At 38.7% G+C, this 18,516-nt stretch overlaps 1 protein-coding gene across 15 annotated transcripts in view; it reads left to right on the plus strand.

The window, feature by feature from the left end:
• NRIP1 (nuclear receptor interacting protein 1) overlaps positions 1-18,516 on the plus strand; it is a 143,990-nt gene that overhangs the window by 113,044 nt on the left and 12,430 nt on the right. For 8 of the 15 annotated variants that reach the window (XM_032989788.2, XM_032989789.2, XM_032989790.2 and 5 more), the window contains one exon: positions 6,666-6,714. The exons of 6 other annotated variants lie outside the window; for them this stretch is intronic. The gene's annotated coding sequence lies outside the window, so the exon portion shown is untranslated. Of the gene's footprint in view, positions 1-6,665; positions 6,715-9,901; positions 9,927-18,516 lie in introns of those variants that run through there. One more of the 15 variants, XM_032989798.2, reaches the window with a different exon arrangement.

Here is an 18,516-nt window from a genome sequence, read left to right on the forward strand (position 1 = left end):
TTGTTTGTTTTTCAATTACTAGTGTAACAATAGAGATATGAGGTAGATTCTTTAGATTACAGTTAAAACAGGACCGATGAGTGTGTGGTTTTGATGTCTCAGTTTTCCTAATGCTGTGGAATATATCAGTTTGGGTAGCATGTGATTTTTCCTGGTTTTCTTTTCTTAAAATGAAAAGTATAAGGATATTTGCAGAATTAAAACTTTTACTTGCATCTCTACTGAATAAGCATGCCTGATAACACTAAAATCTTGATGTGAATTTTGGAATACAGCAGTGCCTGGACTGGACTACTGTATTTGGGGGTGGGGGGGAACCAAACAAAGCCCCCAAAAAAGCAACCATATAAAATTAATAAAATTTTAAAAAACACCCTCACTTTACGTTGGAGGCATGCAGTTGATTCCAACACTGGTTAATTGTGCAACACTGCCTTTCCTGGCTGGAAATATTTAATCAAGTTTTAAGTAAGAGTTGGTGTTTGAGCATTTCATCAATTTGAGCAGATTTTAGATGCAAATTGCAGTTTAGGTACATTTTTGAAAGGTAGCTGTGCCCTGCTTGAGATTGTGAAATGCCTGTTCCCCATCTCTACCACCCTCTTTCCTTCTGTTATCATGCTTTACCATAGTAAGGAAAAGAGGAAGTTGAGGTGTTGCATAACTTCTCTAAGTAAATAGATTTTTTTTTTTTTTTTTGCAGTTATTGAAGGCAGCCTTAACTCAACCAGTGCTGTAGCTACCAGATTCCTGCTAATGCTAAAGGCAGTTGTGTAATTAATGGCCTTGTGTACCCAACTGAAACTGCTTTGAAACCTCTGGAGGGAATTATTTTGTCTGTTGTGTTGGTTAACTTTCCCTGAAAATTAAAAGTGTTGGTGATACTCTGTTGGAGTGATGGGGGAGGACCTTACCAGGCCTGATGAAATAAGTTCTGGAATCTTTTTCCTGATCACCAAAGCATCCACATCAGCAGAATTGGATTGAATGGTTGCAATGGAGCCATTAATAAAAACATGATCAGTCATACTTGAGGGGGTGAGTGTGGTAAGATAAGAAAGTGTAAAGCTGCACTTAGAACTTTTTGTGTGTTTCTAAGATGTTCTCGTAAATACATAGAAACAATGGACCTGGTTTAGGTAAATGATCTAGAGTAGACAGCATTATTAATCTTTTTATAATCTATTCTCTTGAAGCCATCTGAAAAAATCTCTTATAGCTCACTAAAAGTTCCAAACATGTTTTTTTCTTTGTTTGAATATTTGCTTCTGCAACATCAGCCGTAGGTGGCACTGATTATTACCAGTTAGAAGGTTTGGGATACTTCTCCTCCCAAATGTACATGTTTTGTAAAGCCAGTGGCAGTCCCTTGGTCTCTTTTCTCTCACTCTGGCAAAGAGTATGTGTGGCAGTTCTACAAATGAGTAAGTATAGGAGATAAGTTATTTAGTGAGTTTGGTTAATTTGGAAGCTTTCAGGTTCTGAAGCTGGAATTTGAGTTTCTGAGAACTCATCAGGAAAAATGTTAATATTGATTAATAAGGGTTCAATATTCTTCCTGTGCTTTTTGCCTCTGTTTAAATGGGAGGCAAACTCATTTCTGTGGACTTAGTTCTAGTTACTGATGCAACTTGCAGAGGATGCTCAGTCAGGCTGGCTGTAATTCAGGGTTCCAGAGCCTCAGCACCATGGAGCAGTTCAGCACCGGCAAAAAAGCTGCCTCTCTGGATTCACTCGCTCCTGCAGCTTCAGTCACGCGTCCTTCATAGCTCTGTTTCTAGCATGGACTGCTGGAGTTTTACTTACACACTGTTGTACCTACAGATGAACACACACCCTGTTTTCTAGTCCATCCAAGCAATCCAACGCTGTGAATGTATTGCAGCTGAATTAGACTGGTAAAAAACAGGCTCTGACAGCTTTCTAAAGCAAGGAAATAAAGATAGACCTGTTTGGGAAGGAAGCACTTAGATATGTGTGTACACGTTTATACATACTTCACTATGAAAGATCTTTGCTTCAGGAGAAAAAGCCCTTTATTGTTCAAGAGACTGAAAGTGGTCAGTGGATCAGAAGAGCCACTGCTGCTACTTCAGTATTCTACCTGCTGCTGCTGTGCAGCTCCAATCAACTAAACAGTGCTTGCCCAGCTCATTAGGACTATTTCAGCATAGGGGATCTCTGAGAAATAGGAAAAGTTGGTGGCATTATGGTTTTGATCCAAATGCCATCATTCACCTTTTCAGTTCAGTACCGACACAGTTGTTTTCTTGGAGAGAATGTTGTTACAGCAGGTATAGTGGAAAACCTGTGTTGACTGTACTTGACGGACACACATTTCCCCCTAAGGGTGATGGCAATGCTGGTAATTTTTCTTATTTTAGAAGATAAAGGTATTTTCTGTGTTGTTCAAGTTCTATTCCTTTAGTAAACAACATTGTTTCCTCAAGTTTAGTGTATTCAGTTGTTTGTTTCACCAGTAGGAAAAAAAACAAACCAAAACAAAACAAAACAACAAACCACAAAACCACCCACTGTAGTAATTAAAGAGCCAAATTGAGATTTAGAAGAATCATTCTTCCTTTGCTATGGATACGGACTTCACGTGACCGTGGGCAAGTCCCTCGTGCTCGCCGTTCCTCATGTGTAAAGTGGCAGTATTCCAAAGGACTGCTGTGTTGTGTTCATTGATGTTTGTAAAGTGTTCTGTTTTGTTCAAAGACAGAATAACTTTTTTTCTTGCAATGTTGACAGTGTCCAGTAGTCTCCAATGTGGTTTAGACCCACACAGTGCATGCACATAATGAGAGGTCCTGGCGAACAATGAAGGAGTGAAATTACTATGATCAGCCTGTCGAGCAGTAGCCATCTAACATCAGATATTTAGATGTCAGATTGAAATAGGTCTTTGGTAATTGAAATGCCTCTTACTTGTCATTAGTTCGTTTGTGGGTGGTTTTTTTTTTTAAGACCTCACTATGTATAAATAATATGGAATTGAATGCTGTAGTTCACTCAAGTCTGAAATAGTTTTGGATTTTCTTTTACAGATTCACGTAGTGGATGGATAGCCTATGAAAATCCCTTCTATAGTTAGAAATGTTGCCTACTGACTGCAGCTTGGCAGTGGAGTACAGCAAGGGGTTTTTTTAAATTACGAAGTTTTTAAATGATGGCTGTATGTTACATTGAAGGAAACCAGAATGCTTGCTCAACTTCAGCCACTTTCTTCTGAGCTTTTGTACCAGTGACTGTCATTTTAACAAAGAAAAGAATTTCATGGAAGGGTAGTTCAGATGCATGTTTTGTGTAATTTGCAAGTATGGACTCTTGCACATAGTTACAGCTGACAGAGTACAGTCAACTGGGGAAGAAAGTCTCTTATCTACAGTTCCCTGCTTCTAAGAGCATTTCTTCTGTTGTCCATGATTTATGAGGTCACAATGTCAAAGGTTTTTGTAGTATTCAGCTAGTCATGATGGAGTGCAAACCAATTTGAAATTAAAAATGGCTGGATGAGCTTTACTATGCAAAAATTGAACTCATAATCAAATTTACCAATTGTACAAAGAGAAATGTTTAACAAGAAGTTTCAGTGTCAATACCTAAAGCAGCAAAGATTTTGCTTACATATCCCTATCAAATAATCTGGGTTTTTTTATGTGCATTAGGACAACTGTCATGAATACTACTATCTTTCTCATGATTGATACCTGTGAGGAACATGGATCATTCAATTTAAAGTAAGGTAATTGAAGGTGAAAGGAAGAATTTATGGAAAACTTGAGAAAGATGCTTTCAGTAATATGTTCAGATGTATTAGCAAAAAGGGGGCTGTTGTTATTCCATGTTCTTTAGAGTCATTCATATCAGGCATCTGACAGAAATAATTTGCATTCAGTGTACACGTTGCTATTCATATGTAGAGGGAATTTACAGGAATAGTCTATTAATTTTTATTTTGGAATCTTACACCCCACCCCCCCAATATAAATGAAGCTTTTGGTCTGAATGATGAAGAATCGGGAGTAATCTACTGATTTTTCTCCTTCCCTCCCTCCTGCCTCCTTCTCAACAACACATTATAAAGTTAAGATAGTTTAGATCTTCCAATCCTTCCTCTTGTTCTGTAGGTCAAGATCACAGTAAAATAAGGTAAATCCCCAGAGATTTTGACTTCCCATCTATATGCATTGTAACGTGATACTTGTTGCAGTTCAGTGGAAATACTTCCTACAGTGGTAGAGAAACACAGCTGATGTTTTAGGAACCACACTACCTAGAATTTCACCTCTGATTTTATATTTTAATGAAGCAGGTTGCTTGTATCCTTTTACAGTGTTTCTCCTCTTCTTTTTCTTCCTTTTTGGGACTTCGCGCTTGTGAGACTGTGTCCCAGTCAGTTTGGATAGCCTCACTGTCTTCACCTGCCATTGATGCTTTTCTTTCTGAAATCTACTTTTTCTCTACAGCCCTTCCTTTCTGCTTAGTTATCCCTGCATCTTATCTTACTTTGTAAGCACTTCAGGGTTGTAGTCTGAATTTACAGGAATATAAAATGTTCTACAATAGTAATTATGCCATGCAGTGTTTCCCGGCAAATGTCAAACACAGACAGACTTGCTCTCATAAACCTGGCAGCATGTAAAGAAAGCAAGCGGAATTTGCATCCCAGTAGGTTATTCTTGATAAGCCAAACTGTTCACCTTCAGAAGTGCTACAAGAAAGTTGTGGGTTACGTTATTTAGTAAAGAGATACTAAAGGGTCTTTGGAAGGAAGGGTTAAATTTTACTTGCAATAAAGCTGAAATCAGAGGTAGACCCAGTAAATCAAACCCCTCTGATCTGAGGAGTAGGAGGAGAAATTATGTTCAAAAAGGTGGAGAACTTGCAGAATTAAGTCTGCTGTTTGGGCTCAGGTTATTTCATTAAGGCAGCTGAGACACAGAAAGCTTCCTTTGTTTCACTGAAAGAGGTCTGGGTTTATGTTTAACCAGTCCCTGGGACAGGTACTTCCTCTGCCTTCATCTTCCTCCTCAAAAGTTTCCTTGTTCGTGTTGTCTTTGGCACCATTTGCTGTCATGGTAAAAAAATAAATAAATAGATCTTGTCACTCCAAAAATAAGTTTTCCTAGGACCAGTATTTACTTTCCTTCTTTGGTCTGTCTTCTATCTGTGCACTCCAAAGTGAAAACAGATTGCAATGGGATAGGGATATTGTCATTGTACCAGCCACGGAAGGGAAAGAGCTTTCACTAGATTTTTAATAGCTGCAGCTCAAGAGGAGGAGAGCCCTTTGATTCTATATTTTAGCCCTTCTGTACTCTTTTCTCCATATCATTAATCTTTGTGTTCTGTTGATCTTTTAGTGTGTATCACTCTTTCCTTCCCTTCCAACCGTATGTAGTAAAATAAAGGTATTGGGTGAAAAATATATTATTACAACAACGTGTATTGCTGTACTGCAAAAACAATAAATGCATTTTTTCTTTTGCAAGAGGAGGGGAAAACATACTTACTCTGGAGGCCACTCTGGCTCTAGGGCTTCATTTCATTTTTGTCCAGCTGAACTCGTGGTAGGTATGTACTCAGCATCTCACAGGTGCAGGTGTATTTATTTTAAACTTCATATAGGCTATGATGAGGGAAAGAGAACAAACAGTACGGTGCGTTTCTGTGAGGAAAGGCAAGCAACATACATCATCTGTGTTTTGGCTTGTGGTTTTGCCGGAGGTATTTTGGTGGATTTGGATTAATTTTTGATATGGTGATTTACTGCTGGAGGAGGGGAAGAAATAGCCTCACAAGTGTAGATAATCTTTGCCTGGGAAGCAGTGCAGAAGCATAATGGAATTTCCTGTGTGAGAGGTGCCTGAGTATTACAGTAAAAACAAGTGTTTGTGGAAACAAAAGGGTAAGGAAGAAGGACACAATAAGTGGTTAGGCTATGTGGGTAGAAATGAGTTGTTAATATCACAGAACTCAGGTGAGACATTTTAAACATAATCTAGAGAAAGAGAAAAACAATTGAAAACTTGAAGCAAAGGGTTATGTGGTCAGTGCCTTGAGGGAAAGGATTACAATAACAGCTGTGTTTTGTGTACGTGGAAGGGTCCTTGGATGTCAGTAATGTTACGGAAGTGTGGGCTGCAGAAGTAGGGATCTGAGAGAAGACTTAATTGAGAGTAATTTAAGGATAGTGGTGGCAGAAGACGACTAAGGTTTTAGAAAAGCAAAATGCAATGTCAAGAGTATGTTGTGTGCTGTTGGTTTGGTGTTTGTTTGTTTGTTTTTCTTAAGTCATCACAAGTAAATGGATAGCCAGAGTGTCAGAATAAAGATAATCTCCTGCTGACAACTTTTTTTGACAAAGCGGATAGTATTAACTGGACAAGGAGACCTATCCCCTCTCTCCTTGCACATTACCTTTACCAGCTTGTTTAGCTTGGTTTCTCTGGTCAAGCTCTGATACGCTGTTACAAACTGACCACAAGTATATGCAACTTCAGGGAAAAACTCTATTTTAGTCTGTTAAGAAGTAAGACGGGCTCCCTTTTGTGAGCAAATACTGAATTAACAGAATGACTTTCCTGTTAGAGTGGAAATAAAATTATTTTCCACTGTAAGTTTCTGCATCCTGATTATAATGTATTTGTTTTTGGCAGGGCGAAGTGAAAAGCAGATTCACAAAGATCCAGCATTGACACTTGGAAGGTATGAATTTCTGCCCCTGAACTTGGGAAGAAGTTTATTAATGTGCACTTTTTTTCTCTCCCCAGTCATGGAGTAGTAACTTTATCTAATTCACATTAGGTTTGGTCCTTAACCCTCTTAAGAATTGTGAGTTGTGGAGGGTTGTTTATTTCACATCCCCAGATAGTCTTTCATCTCTTTCTCCTGAGATAGCTAACTAGGGTGCCAAGCTAACAATCTGCTAAAAGTTTACTGGGAAGCTGGAGACTTGATTACTTGCCCACCGGAACTTCTGGCTTTTTCTCAACAAATGGATTTATAAATCGTACGCTTTTAGAGTGTAAAGTCTTTTTGAGAAGAGTGGAGTTTGGGTTTGGTTTTGTTTTGTTTTTTTTTTTTTAACTCTGGTCTTCTTTTGATGCCCTGTTTGGCTTGTACCTCCTTCTCCAGCGTGATTCATTCCTGCATTAATTTGGTATTTGTGAGTCAGATTGTGGTTCTGTAAGATTCTGCAGGTACCTATGAGCCTGAACTGCAGTTGAATGAAATCATATTAATGTAGTCTTCAGTGAAGTCCTCCTGGTATCGTTCACTGATGAAATTTAGCAACAGGGGTCGAACAAAAACATTCTTCTTTAACTTTATGACAGGATTCTTATAAAGACTCTAAAGAAAGAGAAGAAACAAACAAAAAAAGAATAGTAAGAGTACAGGCAGTCAATGAAACATCTTCAGGTCATTGACAATGCCTTACTATATATTGATTCAGAAAACAGTGGAGTTACTTACTGATGGTACATTGATCTGGGAAATGATTCTTCCAAGTATATCAAGGAAAGACTGCTTTATATAACAAAAAGGGCATGGGTTGTGACCTATCAGCCATACTCAGATCTCCACCATGACAGATTAAGCTGGAAATAATACATAGTGTGATCCACTGAATCGATAGAGTTATGATTATGGATAATCATTCTCCGATAATGACTTTATACTATGTGATACAGAATTCAAGCTGGAGTTTTGTATGTCTATTTGCTAGATTCATGACTTTTAAGTCTTTTGTTTTATGACAATTCCCCTCTCTCTTCATACTTTATCAGTAGACACTAAGTGAACAGATTAAAACTGTGATTACAACTTTTAGATATTTCTGTGGGCCTTTTCCCCAACAAAGCTGAGACAAGATTTACGGAGGGAAATTCACCACCTACCTCCCACAGCCAATTTTGATAGATGATGAATTGATATCAGACTTCCAGTGTGTGGGAAACCAGATCACCTGCTATGGTTGGTGTGTGTTGAACAATTTGAAGAATGGGAAAGCTGTAATAACTGATTTTGCACATCTTGTCTGGAAAATGAAATCCCTTGCTGTGTCCTGAATAATAAAAGAATATTAAATTTTGAATGTGAACCAGTTTGCTTTTAATAGTCGCGATCCTTAAACTGGTGATGTGTTACTGTTTTTCAGAATGGTAGATGTCTGTCACGTGCCTAGTTCTGCAACACTTAATCAGTGTTGCATCATTTAGATGTCTCGCTCATGCAAGTGTGCAAAAATCTTACCATTATTTTGTTGTTCTACTAAAATCCATAAATCTACTTATGTTAGGAAAAGTAAGTAAAAAGAAAGTACAAAGTTAAAGGACTTTTAAATAAAGTACTATTAAACTATTTATCAATACGATATTTTAACATTTCAAAAAACTTGATTTGACATTTCACACATTAATATAACCACAGGCAGTAACTTTTTTTTCCTTTATTAAAAAAAAATAAAATAATACCTTTACAGGACTGGGCACTGCCAGCCATCCAGTGCTTCAAGATAATCCATTGTTGTGGACTACCTGACTACTAAATTGACCAGAAGTACTCTTTGTGCGGGCATTCGTACTCATTTTTGTTGCTATATTGGCTAGTCATTTATTGCAGTTTGTCATTACCTCCTTTTAGAAGACAGCACACTTGAAATGGTTTACTTTAGGGTCTGTGCAGAAAGCTTTGGCTCTGCCTGTTCAAGCTCTCCAAAGAGGAAGGAAAGAGAATTGGGTTTCAGACTTTTTCTTCGTGGTGTCACAGTAAGAAAGAGACCAAAACTGTCACTGGTCGCTGATAGCAGCCTGCTACATCCCTGCTGCTTGAAGAGTGGGGGATTTGATCCAAGATTCAGAATGAGCTGAAACCCTTTGCTCCTGCGGGTTATGTGTGTAAAGACTGTGAACTTGTATTTCACAGAAAAAGAAACAAACTGCTGCTGACTTGTTTTATTAAAAGTTTGGTTGTTATGATTAAAGAAAGTTTTTTATAACGTAAGTATGAGAGAAGGCCTGACATAATACTGAATGGTTACTCACTGTAATATAGCTCAATTAAAGCTTTTCCACACATTTGAATGTTCATGCATTAGTAAACTTAAATAAGCTATATGGCTCCAAATACACTTGCTTTAGAGTTTGAAATGTTGGGTAGCTATATTGATAATAAGCGAATGTGTTTCCTAGAATGCTTTTGGTTGTGAAATGTCCTATATACACATTTTCATATGTGTTTGTTTTTCAGAATAAGTTGGTGATTTGTTTGTGGATGTTGAATGAACCTCTGTTGTTTTGTAAAAATCTTGAATCATAATCATTGCTTGATTATTTTTTTTTTCCCTTCCTAGCACTTCAATGCAGTGAGAAGCTTTATCAGACTTTCACAAAGTAGGGAGGATAGAAATTCCACTTGGGAAAAAAAAACATCACAAAAACCAAACCTCCTCTTCTCTCCCATTTTGCTGAAAGTGTTTTGAAAAGGAGGGTCTAAAGAAGAGCAGAATTGTATTTCTCAGAGGTCTACAACTTAACTCAATTTGATCTTAAACCAGTGACTGTTTTAAGATGTGATGAATCACTATCAGGGCTAAAAACACCTATACCGTTGTGCTGAGAAGCTCGCATCCAAGGCTTCAGGAGTGATTTCTATCTGGCTCTAGTAGCTCAGGCAGTACTGTAGCTTAAAAGGGTGACAATCTAATTCTTGTGAAGGATGTTTTCAAAAAGGAGACAACTTTTTAAAACTTGCCTTTTTTTTTTTTTTTTTTTTTTTTTTTCATGTAAGGCCCCTTCCTTAGTAGCTGAGCTAACACACTCACACAGGTAGAGTGCTGCAGATGTAATACCTATACAGAAACTAAATGGAGAAAATTCCATAAACAGTTATTGAAGAACAGCTGAAACAAGATTCAGGTGGGTGTGCGATGGCATGAACATTTTACTGGCAATGTCTGAGATGCCCACATACAAGTGAGTTACGCAGGTCACCCCAAATGAGTTCCAATAAAAGCTTTATACCAACACGAGTGGTCCTATTTATAGACATAGCTCTCTGTCTAAATATAAACTGCTCCCAGTCATGTCTAGACTAACATCAGAGCTGTGCTGGTGTTGAAAGTGGGGTTCAGAAATAAGAGTACAAGCCACACTATTCTTTAAATTACTGCTTACTGTGAGCTTCTAAACTTTGTGGCAGCAATACACCTTTGAATGTCATATGATATTGTGTCACTTTTTAAGCATCAGAAGGTATGTCTGGTGGACGTGACCAGTAAGCTAAATATTCTTCATCATGTGTTTAAAGCTCTGAGAATGTCTTGGTGGGTGGATGGATGAATGGATAGATCAGTAAATTACTTTCATTGCTAACTGTTTTCAGCAGTTGAGTTTTAAGGAGTCTTTCAACTGTTGCTACTGTGTTTAATCTGCTTGCTCAGTCAGCTCTTAGCATTAAAGAATCTTTCTAGGAGGTAAATATTGTCCTGATTACAGAAGAGGCTAGTTTGATTGTGTTCTGCACAGCCCTTGCATTAAGAGTTCTTTTTTTTTTTTTTTTTTAATTGAGAAATATATGCTGTGCACACAGATAATTAAGATAGATAAGCGAGGGTTGTGCTTGGAAGTACACATCCAAATATGCAATTGCTATATTAAGATAAGTAACTTGGACTGCATGAAGTTATAAACTGAGGTCCTGATTCTCTAGCAGTGGTCATGCTGTCATGTCCTATATTTGTGAGTAGATTCTCCTTTTGGATTTGTGATTTAGTATGTATCAACACATAGCTGAATAGAGTGAAAAGTATGGCAAAAAGTGTCTTCCACTTCCTTTTCATTTAACATAAGAGTTCTTCCTTAGTTGACTTGATATGCTGCCTAACATCTCTTGTCAAAATAAATAAGTACAGGGCATCTTCTCTTAAAGGTAGGGAAAACTTAAAACATGTAATGTACGAATGTGAAGAAAATGTAGTGTAGTATTTCTGGTAAGTGTACTAAAAAAAAAAATAAAATATCCAGGAGCTTTGATCAAATGCCAGCTCTTACATCAGTCGTCTTTGTAATCTTTCCTGCTGATCTGTGACCTTGACCTTGTGTTTGTGTTTGTATGTCAAATCTATTTTAGGGATGGACAAACTAAGTTCAGTTTAATAGGATTTATACTCCAGCTTCACAAAATGCTTCAGTAAAATATAAAAATTAAAATATTTGAATGAATTATTATATTTCCAGTCATCTTTTCAGGTTTCAGAGGGCTGAATACATTGACTTTTTTTTTTTTTTTTTTAAATTCTGTTTAGGAGATGCTTCTTAAAGAGACATCTTTATCTCACTGATGAACTCTTCCAAATTCAGCACAGACATTCTGTCTAGATGTGGGTTTTCCCCTTGGAGAATCTCACTGGTGGCAATGCTTTAATTTGGTGTAAGCAAGGTTCGACACCGGAAGGAGTAGTCACTGCTCTTTGTCCTTCCTCATGCCACTGTCGTAGTCACACGTTCCCACATGGAGAACTGTGGAACAACTGCTCGGCAGTATCTTTGGGGTTTGATGTCAGTGAGGTCCTTAGTCCAACTTGCCTTGTGTCAGTGCCGGGAAGGTGGCAGGCATGAGCAGCTGCAGATCTGTAGACCAAGACAAGGCTACGCCTTTTGGCAGCAGCTTCACACTTAAATCAGACAGAAATTCTTTTGGAATCATGTTTTTGTATACATTTAAGTATGCAGCTTCTGAACTAGTTTGTGTATGACTAGCTTTACTCTTCATGGCAACTGAGATGACCCTTTTTTCTAGAGATCAAGATGGAGCTCTGTAGGAGCCAGTTAGGCTTGGATGCACTGGTGCCATTTGTGCTCAGCAGGGCTCTTGAGCACGGGCTTAATTTTAGACATACACTAACATGGGAGTGAAGTTGGGAGGTGTAGCTGACACTTTGGGCATATGGCTTCATAAAGGCTTAGTGAGGCTGTTGGTTTGACAGGCACTATGAAAGATGGTCCCAAGTTAGCTAATACTTAGGTACAATTATGAAGTAATAGATTTATTTTTAATACATCTTTTATTTTTGGGGTAATATTGTTGTATGTAGAAAATCACATGCTTTCTTCAGAAATCAGTCACACATTTGTGTTGTTTTGTTTTATATGGTTTTGAAATGGGTATGAGCACCTGTTTCAACGTTCTTGTCATTGGTGGAACAAATGGTAACAATAAATATTTTTTTTTCTTGCTATTTTGCAATTATTTCCTTCATGCAGCACTCACAAAAGGCAAATGTAGAACATACTAGTAAGATCTCTTTTTCACAACTCTGTGATGGCATATTATCTATCTTCTTAAAATGCTTGTAATGTTTATCAACATAAAATTTGAGAAATTACTTCAAAGTGTACCCCTGGTATTGAGGGGTAGTTAAACACTTCCCCTTGGCAGCCATCTGCTGTTCCTACCATGGCTTTGTTTCAGTGAATACAGTTTTAATCAGTTTTGAGATAAGTCAGTATTTTAATGGTTCTGATTTGACTTATGGCTACAGTTGAGTTGCAGCCCAATTCCTAATGTTCGAGGATATTATTAACTAACTGTGATATTATTAAATAACTGTATACATTTATATGACTTAAAAGGCTTTTAATAGTTTACTTAGGGATTTATGTTATGAATGTTTTCAGTCACAGTGCTAAGATGAGGACTTTCTGTGACATTCTTTACAGGATGTCATTAACATCTTCTCTCCAGGTTTCACTAAAGTTGGTTCTTATGTTCTATCTTTAATTCTGCTGGGTTTTATTGCTGCTTCGGAGAGAAAAAAAAGCCTATTTTTTATTGTAATTGAACTAGTAGAGACCTTCTTGCTAATGCAGAGTTTTTCCTTTCCCACTTAACTGAAATTATATGAGCCTTCCCTGTATCCATAGCCTTTAGAAACTTCATCTACAGTAAGCTGAAATCTCCCATTACAATAGAAACTGTATTGCCCTTCCACTCGCTTAAAAAAAAACAAAACAAAACAAACAAACAAAAAAACCCCAAAAACCGAGATCATCTGGGTCTTTAAAATTGATGTATGGGATTTTACATATAAGTGAATACTATGCAACTGTGATCCTATACTTCACCTTCCTGTGGAATTACTATGTATTTGTGTTCAGTTAGCTGAAACCTATTCTGTTAAAGTCTAAAAAGTGGCTGTCGTTCATAACTAACACTGAGACACTTAGTCCCAAGTGGAACACAACTACTATTGTCAATAAAAAGCTGTGCATTACTTTTTAGTGCTTTGTTGCAGTTTGGCCTCTGTGAAACCAGTTCTTGGTTAAAATAACGTAAAGTGACTTATCGTATGACAAATCACCTAAGACATACAGCTATTCCAACAAATTCAAGAAATACACAATTTTATTGTAGTATTGTGGATAAATGCCTGCATCTTTAGATCCTTCCAACAAGCAGAAGGTCAGAGTTGTGTGGAAATGCATTATCTGCATGCATCGATCATAACTCAAAAGCATCGTTGTCCAGAAGAGGACACTGATTTCTTCACTCTGTATTAATCAAGTTTAATTCTTGGGGAGTTTAAATAGAGTTAAATGCATAATCAGTGTTTTGTTTTTGTAGGTGTTGGAGGGAATGGGAATCTGGTTGTTAGTTTCCTTTTAATGGCTTATTTATAAGCAAGTGGTTTACAAAGATTGAAAAGATGCATCCTCTGTCCATTCTGTTGTACCTACCAGAGTATTATCCACACCTCTGTCCTGAAGACAGATCTTGGTATATCTTTTTGTGCCTGTGTGCTCTTGGTCTCTTGAGTGAGAAGACTCAGTCAACCAAAGCCTTTCTGCTCACTGTGCTTCTGAGTTTTGATCAGCAAACTACACCAGGTTAATTGAGATTGTGATACGTGCCTCTTCTGGATTCCTGTCCTTACTGCGGACAGGGTGTAACTTTTCTCCGTTACCATTTAGTTTCTGCTCTTCTTGTCTTCAGTAGCAGAAGAGCATTGAGCAGCGACTCACGAGGCAGTTTTAGATGTCAAATACACCTTCACAGGTGGCATTTGTAGGTTGAATGTCTATTCCTCTTCATGCTACAACTGGCAAAGAGTTGGCAGAGGGTGTGTTTCTGAGTTCATGTCTGAATGTTAGCAGATCTGACCAAGAAATGAACTTGAAGATGCCCTTTACAGTACTGTTACAGAACCACATAGAACTGTTCCTACAGCACTGTTTGTAAGAGCAAATATATATGCATGGGTCTGTGCTGAGGAATTGCCTAAAATTTCTGTGAACTAAGTTACAGGGGGTAAATCATAAATTATATGAACAGGGTGGGGTTTTCCACATTATTGTTAAGTGGGTGATTTATTTGTGAGGCTCAATTCTTTAACTTGTTAAAATAAGAAATACTAATTTAAGGTAGGCTGGCATTAGCTGTTGTTCGAAGACAAAGCGTGGAGAAGAGCCACACATGTGTTTTGTCTCTTAACTTAACAGAACTTCTTAGCAGGAGGTTTTGACGTGCGGGGCAGATTTGGATTAAGCTGTGTACAGCACTTGAGTGTATTTGTAAACCTTGAGAGCTGCTGCTAAGGCTTTCACAAACTCAGCTTTTATGTCACTTGTGTCTGGACCCCATTTCCCCCTTCCCATATACTTACTTCAGCTGTTTTGAGGGTTTGATTGGTTTTGGGGTGTTACTGGGTGAGGGATTTTTCTGTTGTTTGGGTGGGGTTTTTAAGTTTTTTTTTTTCCTTTATTTAATTTTTCCCCTCTTTACTGTTAGATTCCTTAAGTAAGTTTCAAAAACACGAGTCGCATGTGACTTAGGCAGAAAAGTTTGCCTGCGGCCGTATGTAAACTGTGCACTGCTTTCTGGAAGAGGTAGCTTGAGGTGGGCTGAGTGCCAGCAACGGGTGAGTCGCAGCAGACTAGTGCTGTGCTGAAATACCCTGCTTTTTGGGGCAGACTCACCTCCATGGGGTCCCTCGCCACTGGGCTAGGTTTTCTTTGGCACCTGAGCTGTCTTGGCTCATCCCCGTACGCATCGGTCTGCAGTGCAGACATAATTTTTTTCTCCGAGCACCGCCGCTCTCGGGTCGCTGTCGTTTGTGCTCGTACTGTCCCCTTGCTGGGGAGAGCCATGAGTCAGAGCTAGGTGGGCATTTCTTTGCAACGTGCTTCCCCAGGGTTGAGTAAAAGCTGTGATACAGCCAGCACCACTCAGACTTTTGGTGTTCCACGTGAAAATGCTTTGCTGATGAATTCGAGGCGTTCTGACTTGTGCGTCTCTCCTCACATGGGCGCAAAGGCATGCAGCCTGCCTTGTCACCTCCCCGAAAGGTGCTCTGCATAAATATGAAAATCTCTCTGACATTTCCACACCTTATTTAAGCAGACAGTGGAAATGTTATATTCCCCCTTGATATATATTACATATCGCCTCAAAGCTCCTCGTTGCTGTGAGGTGGTATTGCATGGTCTGGGTGAGTCACAGATTCCTGGAGTGTGGAGAATCCCATGTGAAATCTGAGGAGCAGAGGGACACTGAGGTAAGGTGTCTGCATCTCCCTTTCCACACCCCAGAGGGAATATGTAGGAACAGCCTCCCTTCCTTATGTGCCTCTGGGGCCATGATAAACAATGACAGTAATTATGATTTACATTTTAGCAGCCTCTTAAAAGCCAAAGTAAATAGTCTCTAGAACAGTTGGAGTTTTTTCTTCCCCGCTCAGTTGTTGGTTTGCTAACATTTCAGTCCAGTGGTCTGTCAAATCTTACTCTCTCACAGGAAAAACAGTTTCTTGTGTCTCCTGTGCTGTTTGTTGGTTCTGTGTTCCTGTCAATTTTGTGTGACTTAGCGCTTCTCAGGTACTCAGTGCTTGTGCTTTTGTAAAACGGTAGATTTTGCATCTCTTTGAGCTATCGCATCAGTTGTTACGGAATTGGTTTTCCGTGCCGTTTTTCAAAATTCTACCCTTTAAGCTGCTAAATTCATCAGCAGATTTTGACTGGACTGGTTTGGGTCTGTTCCCTTCCACTCATTCACTTCCCCTCCCCCTTAATACTGAAATAAAAACCTACCTAGCCCAGAAACTCCTCCCGAGAAAAGAAAGTAAGGTCAAGCCTGTGTTTGGCGGTACACAGCTTAACAAAGCAATAGGGAAGCAGCTTTTCCATTTTGTCTTCCTGCGCAGGATTTAGCTGTGGGGCGGGGGCCGGGGCTCACCAGGCCACTCTCCCAGCGGGGTATTTCCGTGGAGTGAGCGGTGCTGCCGTGCGCTGCAGGAGGGGCCGGGGGGGACACCCCTGCCTGGGGTGGGGGACGCTGGCTCCGCGGCAGGGTCGGAGCCTCGGGAGCCCCTCCAGAAATCCTGGCAGCAGTGGGGGCTCCTGCTGCTGCAACGCGATGCCCTGCGTGCCCTCTCCTGACCGAGCTGCTTGAAAGGGATAGGCTAGCCTTTCCGTGTTTAAAATGGCTTTTGGACTCAGTCAGTAGGTCTAGCGAGGGAGTGGATAGCGTGCCAAACTCCTGGGAAGAAGCCTGTTTCTGCTTTCTCAAAGTGACGTCCTGTGATTGTAGGAGAGGAGCCTGATTTTTATTTTTTTTATTTTTAAATGAATTAATTGTAAAAAAAGACTTGTTGATTCTGAAGTTCTTTTGAGGGCAACCATGGAAAAGTTCATCCATTTATTGCTGAATTTTGCTCCACCATCTGATCACTTTTTTTTTTTTTTTTTTTTTTTTTTGTCTTTTTCTAAATCACATTCGCAAAAGGAACCTTCAGGATGTCTTGACAGCCTGAATCAAAACTGTGAAGAGGTCTCAGCTGCTCCATTCATCTCAACAGATTTCTGACATGAAGCAGGGATTTAGCAAAGCACTTAAATACTTGGTTCTCGTAGAGCACATGCTTAAGTGCTGTTGAAGTACCTGCACATTTGTGCAACTCTGTGGATTTGGTACCTTGGGTTGTTGAATCAGGCCTGTTTTCACTACGTACAACCTTAGTAAAAAGAGTCAACTGAAGTGCTTATACCACTACTCTGAATACATCCTTCCTGCCTGCTAAAATCAAAGTAGTACAAATTGAGCTTAATAACAAAATAACTCTGGGACAGCTAGTCTCATTTTCCCCACTCATGTTTAGTTCACTGCAAGATTCTCCTGCAATTTCCAGGGCATCTAGGAATTTTTCTGGAGACCTTGATTTCATTGTGGTCTGCAGCATTTCACAGCAGGCAGCTGTAAGGATTGGGAATCACTTAAAATCCTCTGGTTTAGGTACTTGCTCAGTGCTATTCCTGGAGCTGTTGAGCGACACACAGGCTTTAATATATTTATCCTCAATTATTTTTCTGAAGTTTGCATCTATTATTACTTCATCTGGGAAAACAGGGTACAGAACAGTGAAACCAGAAGTCAGACAGCCTGTCTGCAGCACAGCAAGTAATTGGACCCCTGGATCCCAAGCTGCCACTGTAATCACTGTACTGCATTCCTCAAATCTGTAATAATTAAAATGACTGTCTGAGTCGTTGGTTGATGTGGTGGGCGGTAGCCTTTACATTTGGGAATATGAGAATGGGAAGTCGGTGAGCTAATGAGAGACTTTTTCTGGCTCTTTCAGTAGTTTCTAACCATTAGAACACTGAATTTATTAAATAATTAAAGATTTTAAGTTCACAGACCAGTTTGGTTTCAGCTCTGCAAATTCATGTTTTGACTCAATTTAAAAATGGAACATAAAATTACTACAGGAATTTAATAGTCATTAAAGAACTCTGAAATGCAGTTAATAAAAATGTTTCATCTCTGTGTGTGTATATATATATATGCACACACACAACTTAATCTCTATTAATCATTCCAACAGTGTGCATGAGTTTGGATCTCGTTTAATAAGTGTTCATGTGGACGATCTGCTAGCCATTGCCAATGTCCTAAACAAATACCTTAATGGATTCTGTAAGATTTTTTCATAATGAATTAAGACTACAGAAGAAGACACCTTGATAATACCATGGTTTATGATTTCTCTCCATTAGATTGTGGAGCTGTCCTAGTCAAATGATACTAGTCTAGTGTTGTTAATTTACTGTGGCTCTCTGCTCCATTTAGCAAAGGGATTTAACTATAAATACTAGTCTGGGATATTGGAAAAGTGTCTTTTGATGTCACTTTGCTAGTTTAAATTGTGACCTGTTCTTAATTTCTTAAATGGTAGCAGCTGAATATCTGTTCGGATAACTAGGAGGCTGCTGTTTGTTTAGAGTCTCCAATTAGGTTTTACGGTTGAGGTGTTCATTAATTCAAAGAAGTCTTTAAATTTATTTAAAAATAATTATTTATTCAGCTGTAAAAAAAAAATTTGCTCAGATGTTGCTGTCATTTAACCTATTAGAAGATGTGTTCTCAAATTTCATTATCTTTAGCAGCAGTAATACTTCATGGTAAGCAAAGGATCTTAAAGTTCATTATTATAATTTGTTTAAAATTTTTGTG

This window comes from Tyto alba, unplaced genomic scaffold (genome assembly GCF_018691265.1).
Source record: "Tyto alba isolate M040663 unplaced genomic scaffold, T.alba_DEE_v4.0 Super-Scaffold_14, whole genome shotgun sequence".
NCBI classification, from domain to species: Eukaryota; Metazoa; Chordata; class Aves; order Strigiformes; family Tytonidae; genus Tyto; species Tyto alba.